Raw genomic sequence first — 6000 nt, 5'->3', positions numbered from 1 at the left:
TCAGGGTTCTGGGATCGAGCCAAACATCGGGCTCTCTGCTCAGCGGGGAGCCTGCTTCTCCTTCTCTCTCTGCCTGTCTGCATAGTTGTGATCTCTATCTGTCAAATAAATAAATAAAATCTTTTAAAAAATCTGCATACCTTTTAAGTTTAAGAATAAAAAGCAGATGTAAGGCTAGAAAGTGCTCAACACAAAGACTATATATAAATCACTGAATGCTTAAAGAAACATAAGGAAGATTCTTTTTTCTTTTTCCTTTTTTAATGTGAGCCCCATTAGTTTATCTCCATGTCTCTTCTCTTAAGAAGAATCTTTGTAAATATAGAATCAAGGTAAAATTATTAGAGAAATGGGACAGAGTATAACTGAGTCTTAAACCTGTCTTTATCCTCTTAATCACATCTCCCTGGGAACTTAGACCATTGCCTTGTGGAAAGCAGAAGTTCATAACTGTAGAAAGAACTTACTCCCATATAAAATTAGTATTTTGAGGTCTTTGACCTATAAAAGCATGACTATACAAATGTGTTGTATTATATTATTTTTGTTGGAGGATTCACTCCCTGAGTTGGAATGTACAACAGAGATCAAGTTCTGTTCAGGTCAAGGCATGCACTCTTTCTTGCCTTGGTGACTTTTTTTAGCTAGTTACTTTACCAGTTCAAAGCCTGCCAAATGAAATGTACATGACTACTATATCCACTAACCAAATTTAAACAGAACTTTAAAGTGATAAAATAGTAACACACTATTAGAATTTCTCCCTGTAAAAGCATGTATTCCTAACTTGCCAGTTATAATCTTAGTGTAAAAAAATTATTTTTTACTAACGTGTTTCAATGGTTGATTATTTCCCACCTTTTGAGTTGACCTGAGGCAAAAAGTATAAGGAGGCATCAACAATAAGTAATTACAAATAAGAAACTTTAATGCATATGACTCACACCTTTTCTATTAGTTCTTGCTTACCGAGACTAATGCAGAACTCATTTCACTGATATGTTGTTGTACCATGCAGCCAGAAGAAACAGTTTCAGAGGAAGAAGCAACAAGGAAGAAAATAATTTAGATACAAGAGAAGATAAATGAGAAAAGGAATAAGGTAAGGAGGAAGGAGACATCAATGATACTACTTTTATACAGACTTTTTGATTTATGTTTTGATAAAAATACCACAGTACAAAACCAGATATTAAAATCACCTACCCATTAAAAGTGTTAGTATGAGAATGGTAATTAAGGTCACAGTTCCTAAAATGGATTAAAGATACATAACAAAAACACCAATATTTAGGAAAAAAAATTCTTCTTATATATTTTGAAAAATATTTATCAGTGATACAACCATTCATAAGAGCAAAAAACAATTTTAGCTAAGCAGAGAAATCAATACAAAGAGGTAAGATACACACAAGGGAGAAAAATATCATTTTAAAATCAAGGAGAGTAAAGCTATTCTTATACTATGGAATTGAACTCATTTAAATTCTGGTTAGATTTCCATTCCAAGAGAGCCAGCTTCCTCCTACACCTGTTAATCGTAAGAGAAAGTCAGACTAAGACCTTAATTACTTGTCCATGCAAAAGCAGAGAAAGGGAGGGAAAGAACTAAAAAGAAAACTGAAGGCTTGCATTTGGCCTAAGAATAATTTTAGCAATCCTGCTTCCAAATTACATCTGAAATCTAGGTACCTGTCCCCCCTCTCCTGCCTGTAGTCCATGTCAGGCCACCGTAAAAGCCTTTTCAGCCAGGCTACAACAACAGCCTTTCCATCAGTCTCCCTGCTACCAATCTCTATCTATATCTATATCTATATATTAGATACAGCAGTTAAAATATCTATATCTATATCTTTAGATACAGAATATCTTTATATCTAGATATTTAGATATAGAATATCTTTTTTTTTTGTAGTGTGGTATTTTAGAATAACTATAGATATAGATATAGATATAGATATATTTTAACTGCTCTACTTTGTTCACCAAACCAATCACAGACAGAAATGATCTTAAAACATCATTCCTTTGTTTAAAACCCTCAATCACTTCCCTGTGCCCTTGGAGTCAAATCCTAACTCTTCCATGGCCCCCACTTCCTTCAATAGCCTCTCTTCTCATCTCCCCTCACTCAACTTAGCTCCAGGCATACAAGCTTTATGGTATTTTCTAGAACATACCAAAGTTTGCCATCTCTGGAAATTTGGAAGACTCTTTTATCCCTAATCCCACCAGGGTACACTCTTCTTCTTCCTTCAAGTCTCAGCCTAGATGAAACCTTGTCAGAGAGGCCTCCCCATCTGCCATATTTAAAGTAAAATTTCCAGGGCACCTGGGTGGCTCAGTGGGTTAAGCCTCTTCCTTCAGCTTAGGTCATGATCTCAGGGTCCTGAGATCAAATTCCACATTGGGCTCTCTGCTCAGCAGGGAGCGTGCTTCCTCCTCTCTCTTTGCCTGCTGCTCTGCCTACATGTGATTTCTCTCTGTCAAATAAATAAATAAAAATCTTTAAAAAAATTAAGCAACAAAAAAAAAAACAAAGCAAAATTTCCCTCCTTACCCTTATCAGCATACTACTTGATTCTTTCATTGCACATTTTAAAAAGCTGATAATTTCATTAATTTCTTGAATGATTTCTTTTTTATCTTCCTTTCTACCTTCCTCTCTTCCTTTTTTCTCCAACTTATTCTTTGGACTAAGGATCCTTAAAGGGGAAAGTTCTTCTATTTTCAATTAACTATTGAAAACCCAGAGTGTAGTACACTGCTGAATGAATGACCTTCCAAGACATGGCCAACTGGAAAGAAAATGAGGCCAGCATGTCGTAGTCCTGAATCTACTCTTATTTAAAGACAAAACTGATTTCCAACTTGCCAGGGTAGAATATCCTTTCAAAGACATATCCCAATTACTAATATCTTCTGAAGAAATGATGTCACAAATGAAATCAATCTCTGAATACAGTAAGATGTGCCCATTTGCTTAGTCTTTTTCTTTTTTTTATATCTCTGAGACATGTTTTTTTAAGATTTATTTATTTTGGATTTGACAGATAGAGATCACAAGTAGGCAGAGAGGCAGTCAGAGAGAAAGGAATCAGACTCCCCACTGAGCAGAGAGCCTGATGCTCCATCCCAAGACCCTGGGATCATGACGTGAGCCGAAGGCAGAGGCTTTAACCCACTGAGTCACCCAGGTGCCCCTCATTTGCTTATTCTTAGAATAAAAATTTAATCCCCATCTTCTTTAGGAAAAAAACCCCTTCACTCATTTAAACTTTTACTGAACTAAAATAATCAGATTTATGTAATTTCTGAAGCCTGGACTTAACTTCCATGATGTATTTTCCCTCCTTACTAATGTTATATCCCCTATATAATAATAGTTTTTATTGCTAATAACAATCTCCTTTTAAAATTATCATATTCATCAAATTTAGGACATCATTAATTGGGAGGAGTCAGTGTTATTCTATTATTTTATGTAGCATTAAGGAATTTAGTAAGATACTCCATCTCCAGCTGGGACCCAAAGGGCTATAGCCTCAGTATAATATGCATATACCCCAGGAAGAGTGGCTGCAGGGGAACTCGTACATCTCAACCCTGGCTTCAAGTAAAGGGAGCAGAAAACAACTCCCTGAGAATTTGAACCACAGATGATACTCACGCAGGTCTGAACTATAAATTCACACTCCTGGCGTGGTTCAAAAACTGCTAGATAAAGAATTTCATGTCAGGTGGTCTCAGGTCAATACCATCCCCAGGGAATGGCAGAAGCAAATGCAAATCCTGCCTGTAAGAATCGATTTCAATCCAGATCCATGGCAGTTCTAAGATGGCACTGATTGTAGGATTTATCTTAATTTCAGCATCATGAGAGAAAAATATGCATCTTAGAATCAATGGAATTCTGTTTATTATCTTATCATTCATTGCTGGTTTCACAGGATTTTTCTCTGAATTGTGATTAGATGCCCAGAGATCTCACTGAGCATTGTAGGCTGCAGAATCTACTGGAATTTCTGTGCATACAATCATACCATCTGTGAATAATGACAATTTTCCTTCTTGTTTTCCAACCCTTCTAGCTTTTCTTTTTTATTTTTTAAAAAAGATTTTATTTATTACTTATTTGACAGAGACAGAAAGAAAGAGGGAACACAAGCAGGGGGAGAAGCAGCCTTCCCACTGAGGAGGGTGCCCCATGTGGGGCTTGATCCCAGGACTCTGGGATCAGGACCTGAGCCAAAGGCAGATGCTCAACCAACTGAGCCCCCTCTCTTCAGATCACCTAAGTCTTCCGCCTTTTTTGTTTTATTTTTATTACTCTTACTCTTATTTGTTCCAGTGGGTGTTAACTACTGGATAACACTAAATAGAAAAAAAAAAATGCTAGCAGATATACCCATTTCATTTATTATCTTAAGGAATGCTTTGCACGTTGCACCTAAAGTATGATGTTCCCTTATGTATCTCTGATTTATACTCTATATTAAGAAAATTCTTACTCCTAACTTTGAGTTTTTGTCATAAATCGTATGTAATTAATGCTTTTCCCCCACCCATCAATACAAAACATTTCTTCCTTTCAATCTCTTAATGTGCTTAATTATATTAATAGATTTCCTGATGTTAAACCATCTTTGCACTCATGGGAGAAAGTTAATAAGTTCAAGACTTTTTTTTAATCTTATGATATTTTCACATGGATTTGTTTAGCTAATAATTTATGTAAACCCTCTGCATCTTTTAGGTAAAACTGCTTAATAATTTTCCTTTCTCATATATCTGCCTGATTGTGGCTTCAAAGTTGAATTCTCAACTTTCCCTCTCTATATATTTTTCCCGTTCTCTGAAACAATTTCTATAACATAGCTTTATCTCTTTCTTGAAGTTTTGGGAGAACTTGTCTGTAAAATTATGTGGACTCTGTGGGTTTTGCTGTGCATGTAAGGGCAGAACATGGAGATTTTTAACTTTGGATTCAATTCTTCTAGTGATTGTAGGTCTACTCAAGTTTTCTTCCTCCAAAGGAAGAGTTTAAGCCTGTATTTTTCTAGGTATTGTCTATTTAATTAGGGTTTTAAAATTTATTGGTATAAACCCATACTTCTTAAAAATAGTTTTTTAAAAATCTGTAGCAATTTGTCCTTATTTATTCATTTTTAAATTCTTGATTAAATTTGCAAAATACTTGGTTATTTTTCTTTTTGTCTTCCAAATCATGGAGCACAACCCTACTGATGAGGAGCCCCAGCAAGAGGAGAAAAAAATCATAGAATAGAATTTATCCTTGGAGGGGCGCCTGGGTGACTCAGTGGGTTAACCATCTGCCTTCGGCTCGGGTCATGATCTCAGGGTTCTGGGATCAAGCCCCACATCGAGCTCTCCACTCAGCAGGGAGTCTGCTTCTCTCTTCCATTCTACTTTCTACTTCTGTGTGCTCTCTCTTTCTCTCTCAAATAAATAAATCTTTTAAAAAATTGTATCCCCAAATGTAGTGATCCGAAGGGGCATGTGCACCCTCACATTTATAGCAGCAATGTCCACAACAGCTAAACTATGGAAAAAGCCTCGATGTCCATCAACAGATGAATAGATAAAGATGTGGTATAGATATACAATGGAATACTATGTAGCCATCAAAAGAAATGAAATCATGCCTTTTGCAATGAGGTAGATGGAACTAGAGGCTATCACGCTAAGCGACATAAGTCAGATAAAGATGATTATCATATGATCTCACTGATATGAGGAATTTGAGAAACAAGACAGAGGATCATAAGGGAAGGGAGGGAATGAAACAAGATAAAACCAGAGAGGGAGACAAGCCATAAGAGACTCTTAATCTCAGGAAATAAATTGTAGGTTGCTGGAGGAGAGGAGGGTGGAAGGGATGGGGTGGTTGGGTGATGGACATGTGGAGGGTATGTGCTATGGTAAATGCTGTGAATTGTGTAAGACTAAGGAATCACAGACTGTACCCCTGAAACAAGT

At 36.3% G+C, this 6000-nt stretch overlaps 1 protein-coding gene across 1 annotated transcript in view; it reads right to left on the bottom strand.

Annotated features, from left to right (window-relative positions):
* ABCB1 (ATP binding cassette subfamily B member 1) overlaps window positions 1-6000 on the bottom strand; it is a 104790-nt gene that overhangs the window by 53777 nt on the left and 45013 nt on the right. The window lies entirely within an intron of this gene.

Source organism: Mustela nigripes, chromosome 4, assembly GCF_022355385.1.
Source record: "Mustela nigripes isolate SB6536 chromosome 4, MUSNIG.SB6536, whole genome shotgun sequence".
NCBI lineage: Eukaryota > Metazoa > Chordata > Mammalia > Carnivora > Mustelidae > Mustela > Mustela nigripes.
This window is presented reverse-complemented; position numbering and strand designations above follow the sequence as displayed.